Source organism: Podarcis muralis, chromosome 4 (assembly GCF_964188315.1).
Source record: "Podarcis muralis chromosome 4, rPodMur119.hap1.1, whole genome shotgun sequence".
NCBI classification, from domain to species: domain Eukaryota; kingdom Metazoa; phylum Chordata; class Lepidosauria; order Squamata; family Lacertidae; genus Podarcis; species Podarcis muralis.
Genome location: NC_135658.1, coordinates 95,521,336 through 95,545,497, shown reverse-complemented (window position 1 = coordinate 95,545,497; position 24,162 = coordinate 95,521,336). Strand labels below are relative to the sequence as shown.

The 24,162-nt window shown below is 45.8% G+C and overlaps 1 protein-coding gene and 1 long non-coding RNA gene across 11 annotated transcripts in view; both read right to left on the bottom strand.

The window, feature by feature from the left end:
- The window catches only part of MBNL2 (muscleblind like splicing regulator 2), an 81,119-nt gene extending 72,693 nt beyond the window's left edge, over positions 1 to 8,426 (bottom strand). For 4 of the 10 annotated variants that reach the window (XM_028728325.2, XM_028728324.2, XM_028728326.2 and 1 more), the window contains exon 1: positions 8,022 to 8,425. The gene's annotated coding sequence lies outside the window, so the exon portion shown is untranslated. Of the gene's footprint in view, positions 1 to 8,021 lie in introns of all 10 variants that reach the window. The other 6 variants (XM_028728328.2, XM_028728327.2, XM_028728331.2 and 3 more) reach the window with 2 other exon arrangements.
- LOC144327554 (uncharacterized) overlaps positions 1 to 24,162 on the bottom strand; it is a 98,083-nt gene that overhangs the window by 72,693 nt on the left and 1,228 nt on the right. The window lies entirely within an intron of this gene.

Below are 24,162 nucleotides of genomic sequence, written 5' to 3'. Positions count from 1 at the left end.
GTATTTTACTGCATGCCGTAGATTTTGAATTGTAATACATTAAATCATAAGAAATAAAAGAAACAATAAAATGCAATTAAAAATCACTAGGAATACTTATTGCAATGGATGTGCCATCACTCATCTTCAACCACAAATACACAGACATCATCATTATTATTATTAATTAAATTTGTATACCGCCTTACAACCGCAGGTCTCAGGGAGGTTCACAGGATACACTGCTGACCACCTGAATGATGCCTGTGGACACTTTTGTTCCACGGACCAGCTTGTTAACACATGGTCTAGACTAGAGCATCCCTACATTCAGTCACCAAAGTGTAAGCATTGGGCATTTAATAGCCATAACTGATGAGGCAAGCTCATCTCCTCACTGGGTTCTGTCAAGTGGGACTCCACAAGAGTTGATACTATTACACATTGCTCAACACACACACACAAAGCCATGGGGCAAGATAGTCTGGAGCTGTGCAGTTGGGTATCATCATCGTGTTCTATACTTCATTAACTAAACAGCTAGGTGCTAAAGCAAGTGTTCTGGAATTGATGATGAAGTGGATGAGGTTGATTAGGCTGAGACAGAATGCAGACATCGTCTAACTGATGCTGATACTCAAGGGGCATTTTGCTCTATCGCATCAAAGTAGACTTACAGGCCAATGTTGCTCCTGGACCCAATACTGCACCTCGCAGGAGTGCCTTCTGTCACTTACACCCACAGCACAGGCTACACACCTTCTTGCAAAAAAGGTTTGCTGTCCTCAGACAAGATTCTGCCAACCTACTGAGAACTTAGAGGGAAGCTCTGCTCCACATCCTGTTCAGCTGGTGAATACATGGAAGATGGCCTTCATGGATGAAGTATCCAAACTCTGAAACTCTCTCCTTTAAGAAGCATATCTAGTGCCTTCTCTCTTAACGTTTAGGAAGAATGTGAAAAGCATCCCATTTCTACGTGTTTTTGGTTCTAACAGATGATGCATTTCCCCAAAGCTAAGTATGATTTGTTCTGATTATGACTTGTGTGTTTTGTTTTTAAATTTCAAGTGCAACGCTTTGAGGGTGTTTTGACAAAAAAGAGCAGCTTATATATTTTAAAAATAAATAAAAAGAGGCTCAGCACCCAATCCATCCTTATAATTTATGGTGGGTAGGACAGTATGAAAGCCACTCAGTCCAAAGAAGGCTTTTAAAGGTTAAAACCAGCACTTTGAATTCAGTACGGAAGTGAACCAACAGCAAGTGAAACGGTTGCAGAATAGACTGGATATCCCAGCCCCAGTGTTTTGCTCTAGGTTGAGGGTTCCCAAACTGTGGCCTGAAAACTTATTTTGGTCCGTGGCATATCTGTGGATGCATGGTGGAAGATGGAAGGCAACAATCCATCAATTTAAATACAGTGGTACCTCGGATTAAGAACTTAATTCGTTCTGGAGGTCCGTTCTTAACCTGAAACTGTTCTTAACCTGAAGCACCACTTTAGCTAACGGGGCCTCCCGCTGCCGCCACACCGCCGCCGCGCAATTTCTGTTCTCGTCCTGAAGCAAAGTTCTTAATCTGAGGTACTATTTCTGGGTTAGCGGAGTCTGTAACCTAAAGCGTCTGTAACCTGAAGCGTCTGTAACCCAAGGTACCACTGTATTAATATTGCATTTTTATTAATTTGGTCCATGGCATATCTGTGGATGCATGGTGGAAGATGGAAGACAACAATCCATCAGTTTAAATATTAATATTGCATTTTATTGCTTTCCTTTCTTATATTTGATTGCATTACAAACTGAAACCTATAGAATGCAACATATAAATAACAAAATAATAAGTTAAAAGACAACAAAATCATACAGCATCTAGCCCAGTGCATTACAACTCCTGTGCTCCTGCCAGTGTGCTTGCACTGCGCCAACCTCACAGCTGCCTTACCACTCTCTTTCCCGTTATGCAGCAGCAACTCAGCCAGAGGCACCCCTGCCATGCTGCCTGCTACAGTCAATATGAATTCCCAAAACACTTATGACTTATAGGTCAAGGCCAGGACATAGAATTGGGGAGTCCATTCAGATTACGAAGCACAAACATGGAGGTCAACATCAGGTTTAAACCAGTCTTTTCATGCTACTAATGGGCCCCATCTGGTTCTACCACCCAAGTTCCCATACGGAACATCTCCTTTGTACACTCACTTTGGCCTCCTTATCTCCACAGACATGCCACCTGACAGCAGGCAATTATTGCTTAGTGTGTGATCTGAGCCAACAGGAGACAACCACCAGGTAACGTTCCCCAAGAACGTCAGGCATTGCCTCTACCATGATGGCCACCTGCTGTATAACAGAGCCAAGTAAGTATCAGCTAAGCTCCCATAATAAGTACTGCTTCTGGATAAGTATTTCAAAAAGAGAGAGGGCACAAAGGCAAGGGAAGTGACTGAAGAATGTAACAGCAGTGGTGGCAGCAGTGTCATGCCACAGCTCTGGTGGTGGAAGGGATTCCAATGGCAGTGGAATTGGCAATGAGCCCATCTGAGCTCCCGGTGCTTAGGTAGGTGCCCAACAATGTTGACACTTGACCCACGTCATGTGCTTTGCCAGTGATGACCTAATCCAGCAAGCAGATTGACTCCTGCTGTACTCTGCGCCAGCTGAAGCCTCGAAACCAACTTCAAGAGCAATCTTGCATTGTGTGTTTTAGTGATACAGCCTTAAGAATTTGACACAAAAGCAATCCAGCCTATCCTGAAGTGCCAAGTACAAGAGTAGTTTATGCAGGTCCCCAAGGTTTTAGACCTTAATGACAAGAGGAGACTGATCCCTATCTGTTATGGGTGTCCCTATCATTCCCACTGAGGACACAATATCTGTCAATCTTCATTAATTCAATTTAATCTGGACACGGCTTTGGTAAATAGACATGCATGGAGTCCTTCACTGTGGTCAGCTACACAGTAAGCACTTCACACCACAAGATCTGAAGACTGTTTTACCCTTTACTGGTTTCAAGGTAAGCCAAAAATGTTTTCTGTGTACAGCCAATAACATCTAGAGGGCTACAGCTTCTCCAACCCTGGCTGTAATTTGTTTCTATAATTTTACCTGGCAGATGCCTACCGTATTTTTCGCACCATGGGGCGCACCGGACCATAGGGCGCACCCAGTTTTTAGGGGAGGAAATCAAGAAAAAAATCTAGACCATGGATCCCACTCGCTGTTTTGGCTTCCCCTTTAGCCCCGTGCAGCCTCTCCTTGCCGGGAGACACTGCGCAGGGCTTTCCCCCACCTCCCGCAAAACTGGCAGAAGCCGTGCGCACTTTAAAAGGGCTGCACGGCTTCTTCTGGCTTTCCTGGGAGGTGGGGGGATTCCCTCACCTCTCGCAAAAGCCTGCAGAAGCCTCGCAACTCCTTTAAAGAAATTGCGGCTTCTCCTGGCTTTCCTGGGAGGTGGGGGGATTCCCTCACCTCGCAAAAGCCCGCAGTAGCCGCGCAACTCCTTTAAAGAGATCACAGCTTCTCCTGGCTTTTCTGGGAGGTGGGAGAAGGGACTGATGCGGCCAGTCAGTCCCTTCTCCCTCCTGTGGAAAAGCCCGCAAGAGCGCACGGAGCTTGTGTGCAGCTCTTGGGGGTTTTTCCCACCTGCCTCCCCCCTGCATTCGCTCCATAGGACGCACACACATTTTCCCTTGCTTTTTAGGAGGGAAAAAGTGCGTCTTATGGAGTGAAAAATACGGTATGTTGGAGAAGTTGATGCAGCTCTTCTAAGGACAACTCCCAGGGCATAATGAGCAGCCATTCAGCATCACTGTTTGGCAGGTACTGACAAATGCCCTGGCCAGAACACCAGGAAGGAAAACTGTCCTCCCCCCTACAAAAAAAGGAGCTCCCAAACAGATCCATTTTTTAAATAACTCTTAAAAGAATGGGAGGATAAGGAGACATCTGCCTCCTCTCACACGATGCACATTCTCACCATTTAATAGGCAAAATGCACAGAAACAGCAAACTCTAGGAAAAGAATGTGGTAAACAGGTATATTTGTATGAGAATTAACTACTCTGGAGAGGGTTTTTTCCTGAGGCTAGGCTGATAAGAGAACATCAAGAGGATTCCTTTCAGGCTTGCTTAACTATAAATTGCCTTTATTTTACTGTTATTTTACTTTTGCTTTTTCTTCATTGCCCCATCATCTGCTTTGCGCAATAGTTGCCTGATGAAGAGAAAGTCTGCCACTATTTTGTGACATTTTGGTTGGTCCTAATTAGAGGGGTTTTGTCATTATAAGCCACAGAAATTCCATGGCTTATAATGATTGCACCTTGACATGGGGTTTGGGGGCCACAAGGGAGTCTAAATTTGGGCTCTTCCAAAAATAAGATGATCCACTTATTTTTAAGTCCCCTAACTTATTTTTTACTCAACCCAATGTGAGCTGGGGTGGGGTGGGAAGTCAACAATATCTAAGTTTACCTTGCCATTGATAAAATTTCAAAAATGGACAAGCATTTTCCATCAGAGACCGTGCTCAACCCACACCCCAAAATTAAAAAAGGCATCTCTCTCCTTAATGCAGGGCTATTTTTGCAGAAGAGCTAGCCTCAGTTCATTTACACTCATGCATGTAGTGCTAGACCATGGTTCAGCAATATATACAAGTGCAGCCATTGTAAACAGGCAGGAGCCCATTTTCTTTGAACATCTGGCATTCCATGCGATTCACTGATAGCCTATTGAGATACCAGCTTTAAGGATCAGGTTTAGACATGTGTAAAGAAGTAATAGATGCTGCCTGGCAATGGTTGCATCTTCCTTTGGGTAGGGTGTGTTTGCAGAGTTAAACATTAAATGAGAAAACTATGAGTGTGCAACAAGTTGCAGCTTGGATGAGAATAGGAGAACAAAAGAAAGGAGTTGATGACACATCAGTTCTTCTACAACTTGAAGAATCGCTCTCTTATTTTTCCACATGCCCCTATTAAGATATTTAATTAAACACTGTATTCATTATATCTGAGTTGGGCCCTTTCCCCCATGACATACAGCAGTTACAACCCCACTACTTTTATGACATATTAAATTAGGAGGCAACCAGGCAGTATAATAATCAGATGCTACATTGATAAAAAATTCACTTATTTCTCTGGAGCAAAGTTAAATTACGATACACATACAGTATTGTTTTCTCCCAATGAATTCAATGGGACTTAACCCAAGAATATCCAAAGCAAGTCATTTTGGTATGACTGTTCAGTATCCTCACTAGTAAGGAAAAAAACAACCCCACATTTCTATAAGAAATGAACAAATGTGCAACAGAATCCTTTTCCATGTTTACTTTGAAGTAAGTTCTATTGTGTCCACTTCCTAGTTACTAACTCCCTATGCAGGGACAATATAGCCTTAGGTTTATAGATTTAAGCAACCACTGCAATTCAGAGTTCATTTACTGGATGTATGGTCTACCCAAGTCGATGGAACACTGTTAGGTGCCCACCAACATTTCACTACCATATGTTGGTTTCATACATCCTAAAAGTGGCTCCAAGGCACCCATATAGTGCTAACTTTATCCTTTAATATAACATTGCATTTAAGTGTTTATAAAATTATTATAATTAGTTCAGAACTACAAAGGCAAGCTGCAAGTCTAAATGCCACAGCTCAGCAGCTTGAAACACATGATAATATTTTTGATGGGAATCACAGTTCAGTTCAGGTTTTTTAATATATAAAGTTCAAAAGTTTTCATATATTTAAAATGTTCTCAAGCTGCCTGTTAAGACAAACGAAATACATTGAGACAACTGAATCAAATAAATAATGCTAAGGCAGCAACTTAAAAGCAACAAGACCGCACTAGCCAGGTACAAAACAAACAAATGTCAGCTATGCTGCCAGCTTTTCCCACATGTTGACAATTGTGCAGAACCTTTAATGCCATTTTTAAAGCATGTTATGATCATTTTAATTTGCAAACTCTCCCTAGGCAACAATCTCCCCTCACTAAATGGGAAGTTTTAATATGAGTTCAGTACGGGTAAGGCTACACCTTTTTGTTCCAACCCACCAAGAGAGATACATGCAGGAAGCAGAGTCCACCATCACCAATGGTGGACTGGGAGACTGGATATGGGTGCGCAAATTAACAAATGTATATGACCCCCTTCTACCACGCATGGTTTGAATGGAGTGTGCCACCTTCCCATCTATCTTATAATACGCATGAGAATGTAAGATGGCACCCACTGTTTCACACCACTGGTATGTAGCCTTTGGTGCACGATTGTGTCAGGAGTGGGAGCTGTTCCACTAAAACCAAGGTGGTTCTCTTCACCGACTCCAGTGGAGGAGGAGGAGGAGACTGCACTCACAGCACAAATCTAAGCACATATACTCAGAAGTAAATCTCAAGTGATTTCAGTGGGGTGTAGTCTGAAATTCCATGCAAGTTTAACTGGGAGGAAGACTGAAATCCTAAACATAGTTGCTTAGGGAGCAAGCACCACTAGTGAACTTACTTCTGAGTAAAAACACACAAGATTGCACTTTAAGTATCAGTGAGCACATGGGACTTCCTTCTGAGTAGGCATAGGATTGCAGCATTTTTACAAATGTAATGTTTTCTTGCATTCAGACAATATCATACAGCATAAAATGGGATTTTATGAATTGCAAGCCTGCAGAAAAAATATACCATCCCAATGCAGCCTCAGTGTCTGAAGCCTTGTTTTTATGTAAAATTCCTCTGTCTCTGGTGTTGCATTTTCTTTCATCTTTCCCTCTTACAGCCAAGAGAACAACATATTTTACTGTCTCTGAACTCTGTTTCTGGCGCCAGATCACTTCTGTAAATGCAATGTCCCTACGAATGTTACTTCTTGCACCAATCTCGCCAACAGCTGCAACTACAGAACCAGGAAACAAAACATTTAGAAAACACCACCATACAAAGCACCTTGCAGTCAGGCTCTCTCCCTTGCTTGAAACAACTCAGCCAAATGCAAACATGAGCTGCTCGCTGCTGCTACCACCAAAAGCACCGGGGGTTGCCAAATGCTGAGTTAACAAAACTGTGAATCTGCACTGAACCAAAAGTAATAGGGAGTGCGTGGCTTTCTTTCCACACGTTCTCGGTAGCCTGACACTGTTGTACCCTGGACAGACAGGCACGTAACTTTCTTATTCTTTCCGCAAGGGCAGACGCAGATGCGTCAGATCTTTTAAAAAACTGCTGAAAACCAACGCATTTGTGCCTCATTCAAGCGGATCCCAAGTTACATATGCTACTCATTACTCGGGGAGAGGAGGGGAGGGGAAAGATTTGAAAAAGGCCTGAGTCAGCTGCAGGAGACCTTGGCGCTGGTGTCATTATGATTATTACTACTACTATTATTACTATTATTAGGGGGGGGGGGATGGAAGGAGTAGTAGACCAAGTTGGCATACCCTAGGGAAAGGGATCTGGCTCCCATTAGGGCTTTTAATCTTATCTAAGTCAGAACTACTCCTCCCTCCTCCCTGAGCAAAGGCGTTCTGCTCCTTCACACGCGCGTCCCCTTGCAAATAACGCCTCTCCCGACGCTCCACCAGCCACGGTGCCGCCTCGGCGCGGGGGGAGCCGGACAGCCAGGGGTTAAACCTGGCAGCACCTCGGGCGCAAACTGCTCATGTGAATGCGCGAGCCTCGGGTCCCCGGGAATAGAGCACGCCAAAGGCGTAAACCCGGGTCTAGAGGGTAAACAGGGCGCCTGCTGGCAACGCCGCGGCTCTTCTTGCGCAGCGAACCTGCGCTCATCTCCATAGCACCCGCTGCGCGCGGGAGGGCGGCCGGGCGGAGAGGTGACGCCGCCGCCGCCGCCGCCTCACCGCGACCCACCGCCCAGCCCGCGTTCCCTACGTGCGTCCCCGCCGCCCCCGGGAGAGAGGCCGGCGTCCTCCCCTCAGCCCGCCGCCCGCCCCTGGCCACCCGCCGCGCCTCGCTAATGTCCCCTCGCCCTCGCCGCCGCCGCCTCCGCTTCGTCCCCTCACCTGCCGCGGAGAGACCGAGCCGCGTCCGGGGCTGGGCGCGAAAGGCAGGAACTTGCCAGCTCTGCCGGCGCGGCGGGGGCGGCCGCTGGGGACGGGCTGGCCCGGGCCCACCCCGAAGGGCCGGGCCAAAGCCGCCGCGGCGCCGCCTCTTCTCCTCCTCCTCACAGAGCCGCCGCAGCCCCCGCCGGCAGGCAGCGCGCGAGGAGACGCCGGGCGGCGGCGGAAGGAGACGGGGGCCGCTTCCCTGAGCCCGCTGCTCCCCCGGCGCCTCTGCGGCCCATGCCCGGGGGTCGCCGCGCGTCCCTCGGAGGCGCACCCGCCTCGGAGCTTTAGGGACCGGCGTCGGGCGGCCTCGGCTTTCAGCTGGCCGGCCCTCCCCTCCGTGCAGCCAGGCGCCCCGAGTCAGGGAGGCAGGCGCGGGCGAAGCGTGACGTGACGGGGCGGAAACCGACAGTCCCTCTCGCGGCGCTTCAGGCCTCGCCGCCGCCGCCGCCTCAGTCCTGCGGCTCCGCCAAGGTGAACGCGGAGGGGCTGGGCTGGCTGCCGGGGAAGCCGAGGCCCCTCTTCGCCTTGCCTTGGGGGGCCCTCGGGCCTCATTGTGAAAAACTGACAAATCCTAACCATAATATTTCTTAGCTGTTATTTTTTTCTTCCCCGCCCTATTGATCAAGCACGAAAAACGGGCATTATTTGCCCTTGAAATGGGCTTGCTTTCCAAACATGCACACCATGATAGGAACCAGGCGTCATAGAACGTGAGAATCAACAGCCGTAGAAGCCTGGCTTTTTCCAACTTGCACCATTTGAGTGAAAGGCACAAAACAAATCTCTGAATTGAGCTCTTAGCTCTGCTGTCACTAGTCTTGCTTCTCTCCCCATTAGGTGGGATATCATTTGAGGGGTTGGAATTAAAAGTCCTCTGGCAGGGTCTGCCTTACCAGCTGATTATGGGTGTCGTGAAAGGACAGTGAATTGTTGGGTCATTTGATTTATCATCATCATCATCATTATTGTATTTTTACTACCAAAGAGGAAAGGCACCTGTGGGATTTTCCAACTCGGGTGCCAAATAACTTTAAAGGCCTTGGCTAGGATGCATTTTTAACTGAGTGGTAGAGGCACCATTTTCTGTCCCACTTCAGGCAGTACAGTATCTTGGGCTGGCATTTGCAGATTGCATATTTTTCCATTACATATATCACTTTATACTGTACATAGTTTTCAAAGGAGAAAACTGTTCCTGAAATGTGGGGATGGTGAGCTGAGGAGCATCTTGGCAATATGAACACCAGTCCCTCAGCATCACCCAGAGCTAGTTTCTGCTGCAAACAGGGCCCCATCTGCACTTTTGATTTAAACTTTTAAAACAATGTAATACTACTTTAAGCACCCATGTCTCCCCCCAAAGAATCCTGGGAACTGTAGTTTGTTAAGTGTGCTAAGAGTTGCTAGGGTACCCCTGCTCCCCTCACAGAGTGACATTTTCTCAAATGCATTAACAATGGCTCTTCCTAGGAGAAATCTGACAACTCTCAGCACCCTTAACAAACTACATTTCCCAAGATTCTTGGTGTGGTGTGGGGAGAGCTGTGATTGTTCAAAGTGGTAATGATACAGCTTTCAGTGTATTGTGCAGAAGGGACATGCATGATAGCCTTAAGTTATCACACCTGGTTGATGTCTCATGCACCATTGTCACGAGAGGCTCCACGTCCCCCTACTCTTTGCATAGGGGCAGGATTGTGACACACCTGTTACGAATTGGAAATAGTAACAAGCAAAATGCAGGGACCAAGCAGAGGCGGGGAGAAGAGGCAAACAATTCTTCTTAGTAACCTCTTAAATCTGGGTTCCACTTTCTCACTAACCAAAAGTGAAAAACCGACTAGCATAATTAGACCCATGACAATATTCCTTATTATTTTGTAATCATTACTTGCACAGCAGAAATCTTTATTGATAACCACTGCTTTGATCAATGCTGTGTATCTCTCTGAAGATATTCTTTGCTTTATATACATGTAGTTACAACGCAGTATATTGTTCCAGCTTGTCAATGATGAATTAATGGGTATATTTCATTAATGAAATACTATCATTGTACAAAGTGTGTGTGTTCTGCCTTTTGTTATGAAGTACTATCATAGAGTGAGGATCATAGCTCAGTCACAAAGTGCATGTTTTGCATAACAAATGCCTCCCTATATCCAGGTAAAGGTAAAGGGACCCCTGACCATTAGGTCCAGTTGCGGACGACTCTGGGGTTGTGGCGCTCATCTCAGTTTACTGGCCAAGGGAGCCGACGTTTGTCCCCAGACAGCTTCCAGGTCATGTGGCCAGCATGACTAAGCTGCTTCTGGCGAACCAGAGCAGCGCACAGAAACATCGTTTACCTTCCCGCGGGAATGGTACCTATTTATCTACTTGCACTTTGAGGTGCTTTCGAACTGCTAGGTTGGCAGGAGCAGGGACCAAGCAACAGGAGCTCACCCTCTCGCGGGGATTTGAACCACCGACCTTCTGATTGGCAAGCCCTAGGCTCTGTGGTTTAACCTACGGCACCACCTGCGTCCCTTATCTCCAGGTAGGACTAGGGAAATTCCCTGCCTGAAACCCTGGAGACTTGATGCCTGTTCATGATGGATCAAAGGTCTGACTTGGTATAAAGTAGATTCCTGTGTATCTGAGGTGATTGCTCCCTGGCTGCTCGTAAGGCCTGGGACCCGGCGTCCATCCACTATGGCTCCTTTCTCTTCCTTCTGATCACAAGGAGGATGAAATTGCCTGGAAAATTGCATGCCTTCCTCTTAAGGCCTGTTGAGGGAATTCCCTGCATTGCATTGTCAGGAGTTCTCAGGTGTTATTAAACCATTGATTTTTCAACTGTAGTTGTGAAGTTTTCTCATTTGACCCTGACTTCAGTTAGCTCAAATGTACCTGTATTGAGCCTCTGATGCTACTATCGTAGGCCCATGGCTCTCTGCATAGCTGCAGAGAACCTCCTTCCCTGCACAGTAAAGGAGTTTCAAATATTATAATGACTCCACTCATCCAGACATGCCTCAACAGGACAGGCTGTTCAAAATCAGAATTTGCCTGGGTAATGCCAGTCATCCAAGCCTGTTGGTTTATTCCGACATTTCAGCTTGCTGCCTGGCTCTGACCTGATGGCTTAACAGCTATTGCTCTGCCCTGACAGCTGCCTGAAGCTCAACTTTGACAATACATCTTAACCCTGGTGTTTGCTGCTCAAAAAATTAGGGGAGTTAGAAATGAATAACTTTGCGAGGGGCGGGCAAGCGTTGCAAAGCTGCAGTTGCACTGGATTTTCTCCTGTACATTCCTTGCGTTCTCTTTGCTCCCAGCTAAGTCACCGCCTCCAAGACTTCAGATAGCAATGCAGTTCTGGAGTAGGAAACTTCAGCCTCACAGGCTGAATGTGTCCCTTTAGGCTTCTCCGTCTGACCCACATAATTCTCACAAGGTCACACAACTCACCCGTCCTGCTTCTCACCTGAGTTCCCTTGCACCCCTGGATGGAAGATAAAAGAGACTGTGCATGTCTATCCGTTGCTCCACCCACTCTTGTTTCGGCTCTATTCTCCCCCGACATGTGGTCCTTGGATGGTTGCCCAGAAGGAAATGCAACTCTTGGCACTGAGAAAGTTTCTCCACCTTTGACGTAAGATGAACAGGCATGGATTCGGTCCGAGGGGAAGATGGATGAATGATGGCTGGTCTCCGCTACTCTGTAAGATGTTGAAATACGCCAGCTAGAGAGTAACTTTACAACGTCCCCCTTATTCCTTGTAAACACTCACCAGCATTTTTTATTGTGACCGCACACCCCAGTCATTTCAGGCGCAGACTCGGTTTCTCCTGGTGGAAAAGGTGCATTAAATAATTAATAAACCTCTTATCTGCTTATTTGTTCCCCCCTAGTCATGTGTTTTAAGTGCATTTAAGTGCTCAAACAATGGCCATGTGGATAGGTTGTCAAGAATAGAATGTTCCCGTTCTCAATTCCATCTCTTTCATTCAGCAAAGGAAAGAGGCAGAAGGCGGCAAAGAAAAGGCCGGGGGGGGGGTGTTTGCGTGTTTCACTTGGTGGGAAAGCATCAACATGTCTGCCACATCCAGCGACCTTGGTTTAAAACAAAGCACAAAAAAGCCAGCACTCTGTCGGTTTTCAAATGTTTCATTTGTGCTTCTGTTTCGGCAATAACATAATTTGCATCTGCGTGCCTCATGCTACATTCTAAATAACCCATTGGAGGCAGAAAAACCACCCTGCCCTCGTTTCATTGTGAAAGCTGCCTTCAACAGTCTCTTAGCAAGGGAGGGAAAATACATTGCCTATGACTAAAATGAATTCTGTTGGATCTCGCTGCCCTAGAATATTTAGAAAACAAGCTAATGAACTGGTAATTTATTTGCTTGCACGTAACTAATATGCACATAACTTTGGCTGGGTCATGCTCTGTGCTTCCACCTTGCTAGTCTATTACTATTACAGAGGGTTTTTTGGGTTAACAGGCATGGCCAAACTTGGCCCTCCAGCTGTTTTGGGTCTACAACTCCCAGCACCTGGGGCAGAGCTTTTTTTGCCCCTCCCACTCTTGCCTTCCTACGCTACTGATAACATACCTATACTGTGAAATAAACAACATACATGATCAAAAGCAAAATTCACATTCATTCGTTCAAGGTTTGTTCTCTCTCTCTGTTCTATTATTTCCTAAGGTTAGCCGTGTTAGTCTGTTGCAGAAAAAAGAACTAAAATCTTCTGTCTCCTTAAAGACTCACAAAGTGGATTCTAGTCTATGCGAGCTATACCCATGGCTGCTCTGTTTTATTCTACAGTGGTACCTCGGGTTAAGTACTTAATTCATTCCGGAGGTCTGTTCTTAACCTGAAACTGCCTAACCTGAAGCACCACTTTAGCTAATGGGGCCTCCTGCTGCCGCCGTGCTGCCGGAGCACGATTTCTGTTCTCATCCTGAAGCAAAGTTCTTAACCTGAGGTACTATTTCTGGGTTAGTGGAGTCTGTAACCTGAAGCGTATGTAACCTGAAGCGTATGTAACCCGAAGTACCACTATATTTGCCTTTCTCTTCAGCAGAACTGTGCTTGGCGGTGGAGGGTTGATTATGAGTAGCAAATTTCATGAAACATTCCTGATCACCATGAGACAAGACAGAAATTCTGTATCTTCTAACATCTACATATAGTTACCACATGTAAAAGACTGCTTTATACTCCTGCATGATGGATGTAATATCCCTGTATGATGGCTTGGAGAAAAGCTTGATACTATAATACTGAATCCAGATTACCTGCCAAAATGACCCAGCTTCTCCATTTCAGAGTAGCTGTTTGGTCAAGTTTCAAGCACCTTCTCCAAGTAGAAAGGCTGGAATTTCCCCTCCCATTCCACCCCCACTTCTTCATAATATTGTTCATCAGATGTATGTAGGAGATTTCTCCCCCTCCACACCTTTCCTTTCTCTTTCCCTGGGTTGAAGAAGCATTCATGGCCCATCTCCTGAAATGTTCCTTGCTTATATCCTTCCTTCCTTGACTACTGTAATTCGCTCTACGCGGGGCTGCCCTTGAAGCTGACCCAGAAACTCCAGCGGGTGCAGAATGCTGCAGCGAGGCTCCTTACGGGGTCCTTGCCGCGGGATCACATTCATCCAGTGCTTTACCAACTGCACTGGCTCCCGGTGGAGTACAGGGTCAGGTTTAAGGTGCTGGTTTTGACCTTTCAAGCCCTATATGGCCTAGGACCCTCGTACCTACGGGACCGCCTCTCCTGATATGCCCCGCGGAGGACCTTAAGTTCCATAAATAACAACACTTTGGAGGTCCCAAGCCTCAAGGAGGTTAGATTGGTCTCAACTAGGGCGAGGGCCTTTTCAGTACTGGCCCCGACTTGGTTGAACGCTCTGTCACAAGAGACTAGGGCCCTGCGGGACTTGACATCTTTCTGCAGGGCCTGCAAGACAGAGTTGTTCCACCTGGCCTTTGGCTTAGAATCAGTTTGATTCCTTCCCCCTCTTTCTTTTTCCTTTCTCCTCCTGTGAAGAGGCTGCATCCTAATGTTTTAATGTTGTATTTTAATCTTTTTAAATTGTATTTTAATCAACTTGTTTTTATTATTGGTTGTTAGCTGCCCTGAGCCCGGTCTTGGCTGGGGAGGGCGGGGTATAAATAAAATATTATTATTATTATTATTATTATTATTATTATTATTATTATTATTATTATTACTATTATTATATTGCATGCATCAAACCAGCCTTCTTGCCCCAAGCAATCAGACTCCATGATAAACAGCCAGGCTGTAGGTGATGTTTCCTCTCTAGCGTGGACACAAACTGCAAGGGACCTGCTCCTTTTCCCTCTGTCATGCAACAAACCAAAGACAGAGGAGACTTGCCAGAATGACTGAATCTGCAGTTCCAGAGACCTGTTCTGCCCTTCAGGAAGCACCCCAATAAAACACGGTTATCTTGCCACATGGGATAGAGTGTTAGACCTGCACCAGATTCCCGGTGGAAAGGGTTGTTGATTTTTCAAATCAGCAGAACTATGGCTAATGCCAACTGCAGTTCTTCAACTCATTTTTACCAGACTTTCCCCCCTCTAGACTATTCTATTTTCAAATAGTTCTTCGTAACAGTTTCTGAATTTTGATAATGGCCTTTAATAACGGGGCTGTGGGAATAAGAGGTGTGTCAAGAAAGATAAAACTCATTTTATCGGTGCATTCTGCTGTAGCTCTTTATGTTGTTTCAGCTGCACATATCTATAGGGATCAAGGTGATAAGCTCCTTTGAGGGGGGAGGGAGAACATTCAGGTTTATATTTAGAAACTGGAACAGGATGTCTACATTTCATCTTCACTTTTCCCCCCCTTTGGCCATGAACTTTGATTGCACAATATGAGGAGCACAATCCCGTTTACTTAAATCTGCCCCACTGAACTTGAGGTGTAAAATATTTAATTTTATCCAGACCGAGCCCATGGCTTGGTAACTCCCTCTTCTGCCTGACTGTATCCTAGTGCTGCCTCTTGGTATATGGAAGGACAGGGAAATAAAAATAAAAAATCCGTGACTGAGAAGAGTAAATGTATGAGGGGGAAAGTCTTATTTTGCATTATCACAGCTCTTGACTCACTAAAAATCTTTTAAAATGCATGAGCTATTTCCTAATGGGTGGAACAGATGTTGCTGATAACATTTTAATGGCTATTTATTATGTCAAGTCACTCAAACTGCACTTCTACTCCCCTTAGCAGAGCAACTAAGGAGGCCTTTTACCAAAAGGCAAAACGGCAGCATTGCCAGGCCAGCCTATAATTCTGAAACTTTCATAGGTTCAGTCCCTGGCATCTCCAAGTAGGGATGAGAATGTCCTCCATCAAAAACCACGATGAGCTGCTGCAATACTGAGCTAGGTGACCCAATGATCTGACTCAGTAGCAGGCACCTTCCTATGTTCAAAGGATGTAACCCTAAAGGGAGTTTCAGCACATTATACAAATCCGCATTCTACTGAGGCCAATGGAAAACCTTCCCCATTTACCATATTTTTCGCTCCATAAGACGCACTGTTTTCATCCTAAAAAGTAAGGGGAAATGACTGTGCATCTTATAGAGCGAATGCGTGGTCCCTGGAGCCGAATTGCCCAGGGGCGAAAAGCAGATCATGTGCTCTTTTTTTTGAAAGAGGGAAGTGGGTGTTGAAACAAAGCCGCTGATCGGCTTTGGAAGCGATCGGAAGCGAGATAAGAGACGCTAGCAATAAAGGAGGCTGTCGGGGGGGGGGGAGGTAAAGACAGCAAACTTGCAAGGAGAGGAGACAGGAAGACTAAATCAATGAGGAGAGAAATTAGAAGAAAAGGAGGAGCAAAAAACTGCTCCAGCTAAGGAAAAGACACTAAGGCAAACAAGAGGGAAGGGAGTGTTGAAAGGAAGCAGCTGTTCGGTGGGGTCGGGAGAGAGATAAGGGACACTAGTGATAAAGGAGGCTGCCTGGGAGGGGGGAGGTAAAAGCCCATGGATCCTCAGGATTTTTGCATTGGGTCACCCCAAATTCACCATCAGATCACATAGCATGTCCATGGCTACAGCCTGCACCAAAAAAATCATGCACCCACTGTTGCCTGGGGCCGCAATGGCGCAAAAACATGGTTACAAAGCACAGATCCATATGGATTCTCAGGATTTTTGCATTGGGCTACCCCAAACTCACTGTCAAATCACATGTCTGTGGCCACAGCATGAACCACAAAAATCATACATCCACTGTTTCGTTCAGAATATTTTTTTTCTTGTTTTCCTCCTCTAAAAACTAGGTGCGTCTTATGGTCAGGTGCATCTTATGGAGCGAAAAATACAGTATTTTAATGAATCTGGATTACATACCATCCAACATTTCTCCAATGAAAATAAGGACATCCTATTCAATCATCATCATCATTATCATAATACCCCACCCATCTGACTAGGTTGCCCCAGCCACTCTGGTTGGTTTCCTATATAAAAACATAGTAAAACATTTAATTTTTTTTTAAAAAAAACTTACCTATTCAGGGCTGCCTTCAAATGTCTTCTAAAGGTTGTGTTATTACTTATCTGCTTGGCTTTGGGGGGTGTGTGTTGCAGAACTCTATGTGCTCCAACAATTCTCCAATGAAAATAGGGACATCCTAAGGAAAACCGGGACATTCCAGGACCAAATCAGAAACCAAGACTGTTCCTGGAAAATAGGGACACTTGGAGGGTCTGGGATTACATTGGGATGGGGCCTAAAATTCCACCTCAGAGGACAAAAGACGGCCATCCTTGGAAGCCAGTCCCAACGATGGGAGCAAGGGGCTCCAGACTTAGCAAGCTGCCCTACAATTTTACGCTTGCACAACCCAGGTGTTTGTTTTTGGTCCCTAGGCCTCACATACCCTGAAACATTTCTCCAGGGAAAATGTCCCATTCCATAATGATTATTTTACTATTTATACACCACACATCTTACTGGGTTGCCCCAGCCACTCTGGGCAGCTTCCAACATATATTAAAACATTAAACATTTTAAAAAACTTATCTATAGAGGATTGCCTTCAGACGGCTTGGGTTTCGGATAACTCCATACCCTCCAACATTTCTCTGATTAAAATAGGGACATTCTAAGGAAAAGTGGGACATTCCGGGATCAAATCAGAAACCGGGATGGCTTTTCTAAATCAGGGAAGTCCCTGGAAACTAGGGACACTTGGAGGGTCTGGACCTCAGTGAAGCACGGTGCCTAAATCAGTGTTCCCCATTCTCTGGATAACATTCTTTCTGCCTAAAAATCGTAGGCCCACTTGGTTCATTGCTGCAGGTGCGAGAGGAAGAACTGCTCCTGGCACAGATGTTTCTGTGCACAAGTTTTTGGAAGGAGGGCAGAGCCCGGGGCAAGGGCTCACACAGAGATGCAACAGGCAGCCTCCTTCCGAGGGCAAGTAATCTTGCTGCGTCTCTGCCTACCAGAAGTGATTGAATCTTCCAGTCACATCTGATGCACAAATCACAGCAGCGTCGCTCCCTCTCCACCACAGAGGCCGCAAAGAAAGGAACAAGGCCAGAGCGCTAGGCCTCCTTTGTGAACAGCCTTCTTTGTGGGTGGGCACTGGGGCTCACAAAACCCTGTAGCTATTAATGAGTTTCTCGCAGCACATTAGCAGTTCTCCTGCGGCACAGCAGCGTGCCTGAGCACAAGGCTTGGGAATTGCCTGCATGATGCGGAAACCCCCTCAGCACTGCAAGAGCCACTGCCAACTCCCAGCGAATCCTGGTCCTACTGTTGTTGCTCCTCCTGCTTGCAGTCGCTGCCTGTTCAGCAGTCCTCTCTAAGCATGCAAGCAGAGACCCTCCAACTGTCCCTATTTTCAGGGACAGTCCCAGATTTACAGAAGCCGGTTTCTGATTTGATCCCAGAATTCCCCACTTTTCTTTATTTTCATTGGAGAAATATTGGAGGGTATGGAGTTAACTGACCCCCGAGCCATCTGAAGGCAGCCCTGTATAGGGAAGGGTTTTTTTTAAATGTTCAATGCAATGCTTTTTTTTTTTTTTTAAGCAAAAAAGGTGCTGGTACTGCTACCTTAAGTAACCTCAGAAAAAAGCACTGGTTTAATGTTTTATTATGTTTTCATATATACCGTATTTTTTGCTCTATAAGACTCACTTTTTCCCTCCTAAAAAGTAAGGGGAAATGTGTGTGCGTCTTATCCGGCGAATGCAGGCTGCGCAGCTATCACAGAAGCCAGAACAGCAGGAGGGGTTGTTACTTTCACTGCACAGCGATCCTTCTTGCTGTTTTGGCTTCTGAGATTCAGAATATTTTTTTTCCTGTTTTCGTCCTCCAAAAACTAGGTGCGTCTTGTGGTCTGGTGCGTCTTATAGAGCGAAAAATATGGTATATTGGAAGCTGTCCAGAGTAGCTGGGGCAACCCGGTCAGATGGGCAAGGTATAAATAGTAAAATCATCATCATCTTGGAATAGGATGTCTCTATTCTCATCAGATAAATGTTGGAGGGTATGCAAGCAGTGACCACTGTGAGGAGCCAGAGCAACATCCTGCCTTTGGAAAGAGGGAAATTGAATGGGCAGCAGCGCGAGAAACAAGGAAGGTGGGGGGACACAAGGCATCTTGGCCAAGGACACCTCCCTATATATATCCCCAAACCTGGAATCAGCACTGCTTGGTCCAGTCACTCCCTGTTTTCCAGGTCTCTGTGCTGCTTGCATCTTATCTAGTTACTTCTCACTTGCCTTTCATCATGATGTCCTAGGGTGGGTGACATAACCATATAATCGTACAATTAAAATCAAGTAAAACAAGTATACGTTATAAAAACAAGCAAAGCCTTTCCCAGACAGAAGGAGTGGAGGTTAAACGAAGCAGGAAAGGTGCGTCCCACAATGATATCTGTCAAAGGTAAAGAGGCGCACCTTTGGCAGAAGGAAGAAGCTATATCATGTTTTATTGTCTTTTTAATATTCTGTTGGGAGCCACCCAGGAAACCCAGCTAGATGAGCAGGGTATAAATAAATCACCACCACCACCATCATCATCATCATCATCATCATCATCATCATAGTTCAGTTGGTTAGAGCATGCTGCTGATAACACCAAGGTTGCAGGTTCGATCCCCATATGAGACAGCTGCATATTCCCTGGATGATCCGCAGGGTCCCTTTCAACTCTGTGATTCTATGAAAACACCAGGCATAGGAGATGTCCCACAATTTATGGGTTGCCTCAGAGGAAGTCCCCACCACCACCACATTTCCCTGCACTTCTGAGATGCTGGAACTAAAAGCGTAAGAACAGCCCGCCAGACCTATTCTAGCATCCTGGTCTCACAGTAGCCATGTGGATGCCCAGGGAAGCCCACAAAAAGGACCTGAACGCAAGAGCATTTTTGCCGCCTGCGATTCTCAGCAGCTGGTATTCAGAAGCATACGGCTCTGAGAGCAGAGGCAGAACACAGCCCTCATAGCTGGTAGTCCTGGATAGCCTGATCATCCACGAATTTCACGCATCCTCTTTTAAAACTGTCTAAGTTTGTAGCCATCACCGCTCACTAGCAAATGGGCCTCTCTCTGCCAATTTTAACACCTGAAAGGGTTGGAAGTGATCTTTTAGATATTTGCTACCTACGTCGCTTAGGGCTTTAAACACTAGCGTGAGCCAGTTTTGTCACCCTTTATCTTGGCAAGAACAACAACAACAACAAAGCAAGCAGGAATAAAGATATAAAGATGATTGCCTATAATTTTCCAAGGCACAAATTCATGTCGGTGATGACGAAGCTTTCGGAAATGAGTCATTCCGAGCTCCTAGAAAGTTTGCCCTCTTCTTCAGCTTAATCGTGTCTCTCTGACATAAAGATTTAAATGAGCCCAGCAAGAAGTGTTCTGGGGGGAAAATAATGTTCTCCCCGATGTTATAAAGAGCAAACTGTATTGTGGCACACGGTGCTCTTAACAAAAACGTTTGTCAAGCTGCTGCCTTTGTAGGAAGGAGGAGAGAGCAATCGCACCTTTCCAACTCATGTGGTAAACATGTGTGTCTCTTTCTGTCTCCGTGTGTATGGCACACAGCTAGGGAATGAATCTGAGCTCTGAATAAATAAACACACTCCGCCCTGGATTATAGTGAGCTGCTAGAACTTGGATCTGTGGTACTTCACAATCAAACATTTGTGTGTTCCAAATGCAACTGCAGCTCAGTCCTTAAATTGCTCTGCCCACATCTACTTCTTATTAAATGTCTCCGGAGAAAGTCTGGCGGGCTTGCCAACTTCCTCTCCTTTAAGCTCCCACTCTTGACTCTCAACTCTGCCCCTTTCTTTTCTAATCAGCTTACTGGCTATCTCCTGTCAACTTCCCCTACATTCAGTTTCTTCCTTAAGCTCCTCTCCCCAGTCTTCCTCTTTGTCCTTTCTGGAGGAGATTATCCAAAAAGAAAAAGAAAAGTAACATCATCTCCTAAACAGCCATCTTTTCCTTCATCTGTACAAGAAAACCGTCTTGTGGGCTTCCTTTCTCATGCAGCAGCTCAGTCCCATTTGAATTGTTCATTTTGTCCTACTGAGTCCAGTGGAGTTTACCCCAAAGGAAGTGCCTACAGGGCTGCCGACTTAGGATGTGTACGCTGCCTGATAACACACATTCAGTGCTAGATCCACGCATCTTTATTGGGGGGGGGGAGCGCTATACACATGACATCATCCATGCATACAGCGGGTGCGAGCAGGTGGCGCTGTGGTCTAAACCACTGAGCCTCTTGGGCTTGCCAATCTGAAAGCCAGCGGTTCAAATCCACGCAATGGGGTGAGCTCCCATTGCTCTGTCCCAGCTCCTGTCAACCTGCAGTTTGACAGCATGCCAGTGCAAGTAGATAAATAGGTACCACTGCAGCGGGAAGGTAAACACCATTTCTTTGTGTTCTGGCACTTATCATGGTGTTCCATTGCACCAGAAGCAGTTTAGTTGTGCTGGCTTGGAAAGCTGTCTGTGGACAAACGCCAGCTCACCTTGACCAGAAGCAAGATGACTATCCAGGGCTCCTTTACCTTTTAGCATCCCCATGCCCTCCCTGCCCTACACTATTTGTCAATCTAAAGTGCATTCTGCTGGAACAATTATAATCCACTTTGTGCCAGGAATGCATTTTTCAAGCACAGTCCTGTGATTTCCGGATGAAGCAGGGGTATATAAATTTAATTAAGAATACTAATAATAAATAACAAAGCAGAGACGGCAACCACCATGGAGACATATGAACAGTAGCATGAAATGCCAAATAAGACCAAGTCTGAGCCACCAAGGCTTACACATATGTTCTGAAGTAAGATCTAGGCATGCAACACAATCAAACAGCCGAACTGTGACGGGGAATCTGCAACGAAATGCAGTGAAACTGCAAAAATGTCACCCCTTAGCTACAGACCTTGCAGGAGACCTTAGCTGGGATTCCTGCATTGCAGAGTGTTGGAATAGATTGCCCTCTGGGTCCCTTCCAACTCTACGGTTCTGTGATTCTAACATTATAAAGAATCCATAGGACTGAGAGCTCTTTTAATTTTCATCTTCTCCTGTGGCCTTTTCAAAATGAGGGATATGCTGTAACTTTTAAAGTAGCAGATTTAAGCACAGAGCATTGTAGCACAACCGGGAAATGTCCCTGGGGAGAGGCAGGTACCATTTGTCCTTGGGAGCCTGCCACGTTAATAGTGGGGTGCCTCCTCCTATGCCAATTCCATAGCCTGGCACGTATAGATTAAAGCCTCACATACAGGTCAGATGCTCTACCACTGCGTGTTCAATCCGTGTGCAGATGCAGCCCTAAGGGCAAGCTGCCCAGTCAGTGTGTGACTCAAGGATCCCATTTATTTATTTTCATTTCATAAAATGTATACACCGCTTGGTTATTAAAAACAACACAACCTCAAAGCAATTTACAAAAAGATAAAACCATAAAACAAGGAAAAAATCACAACACATACAAGAAGTTAAAATACTGAACTTTTACCTGTGAAAAAGAAGACATGTCCTTGAAAAAGAGGATAAATGGCAACCCTACGCCTACACCAATAGTAGGCAACAGAAGGAAAGAACAATATCTCCATCTCCACCCCCCAGTTTCCTTTCCGCCAGCTGCAAGATGTCTATGATGAAAGTGTCTCTCACCAAACATAAACAAACAGTGAAAAAGACCATGAATTTAAAGTGGAGACAATAGATGTACCTTTTCCTGCTTATCTGTTCGCTTTGTAACACAAAAAAACCCTTAATAAGAACTTTTTCTTTTTTTTTAAAAGAAGAAGTTAAAATACTGAAAGAGACTAAAATTCACATCTGCATTTCTCAGCATCTGGGCAGGCTGATCCAACCAAGAATGTTGTTAGCAGGTGCCAAAAGGAATACAGCGAAGGCAGCTGCTTGATCTCAATAGGCAGAGGTGTCTCTGAAGTTCCACTTTTAACAGGAAGTGAGAGAAGACCATGAACAGTGAGAACTGTCCACACCCTTCCTTCACTTTGAGGCCAGCATTTAATAATAATAATAATAATAATAATAATAATAATAATAATAATAATAATAATAATAATTTATTATTTGTACCCCGCCCATCTGGCTGGGTTTCCCCAGCCACTCTGGGCGGCTTCCAACAAAGATGAAAGATACACTAAAATGTCACATATTAAAAACTTCCCTGAACAGGGCTGCCTTCAGATGTCTTCTGAATGTCAGGTAGATGTTTATCGCTTTGACATCTGATGGGAGGGCGTTCCACAGGGCGGGCGCCACTACCGAGAAGGCCCTCTGCCTGGTTCCCTGTAACTTGGCCTCTCGCAGTGAGGGAACCGCCAGAAGGCCCTCGGAGCTGGACCTCAGTGTCCGGGCAGAACGATGGGGGAGGAGACGCTCCTACAGATATACTCGACCAAGCAATCAGAACATAAAATCATTTAAAAAAGAAAGAAAGGTGACATGGCTGTAATTTGAATTTTGCACACATGGACATTATTCATTTATTAAAGAGTAAAGGTAAGGTAAAGGGACCCCTGACCGTTAAGTCCAGTCACGGACGACTCTGGGGTTGCGGCGTTCATCTCGCTTTAGTGGCCGAGGGAGCTGGCGTTTGTCCACAGACAGCTTCTGGGTCATGTGGCCAGAATGACTAAGCCGCTTCTGGCGAACCAGAGCAGCACAGGTGCCTGGCGAACCAGGAAATGCTGTTTACCTTCCCGCTGGAGCGGTACCTATTTATCTACTTGTACTTGATGTGCTTTCGAACTGCTAGGTTGGCAGGAGCTGGGACCGAACCACAGGACCTCACCCCGTTGCAGGGATTCGATCAGCCGACCTTCTGATCAGCAAGCCCTAGGTTCTGTGGTTTAGACCACAGCGCCACCCGCATCCCTTATTAAACAGTAAGGTAAAGGTAAAGGGACCCCTGACCTTTAGGTCCAGTCGTGGCCAACTCTGGGGTTGCGGTGCTTATCTCACTGTACTGGCCGAGGAAGCTAGTGTACAGCTTCCGGGTCATGTGGCCAGTATGACTAAGCCACCAGGGCTTTAAAAAAGTGGGGGAGGCACAGGTGCAATCTGGAAACCAACAAAAATAGTGGCGGACTTGGGGTCTCAAATTTCAGCAGCGTCTTGTGCGACGCTAAAATTCACCCCCACGCACACCTCAACAGCATGGTTGGGGTGCCCCCTGTGACATGGTACCTTGTGTGGCTGAACCGGTTCTGCTATCCTAAAACCATCTCTGACAAAAATCTGGAGCCAGACTATTACCCTCCAAAGTGTTGTGACCTGCAAGTCTAGTAAATCTAAAATTATTTAACTGTAACACTAACACAGAAGAAGAAAAAGAGTTTGGATTTGATATCCCGCTTTATCACTACCTGAAGGAGTCTCAAAGCGGCTAACATTCTCCTTTCCCTTCCTCTCCCACAACAAACACTCTGTGAGGTGAGTGGGGCTGAGAGACTTCAGAGAAGTGTGACTAGCCCAAGGTCACCCAGCAGCTGCATGTGGAGGAGCGAAGATGCGAACCTGGTTCACCAGA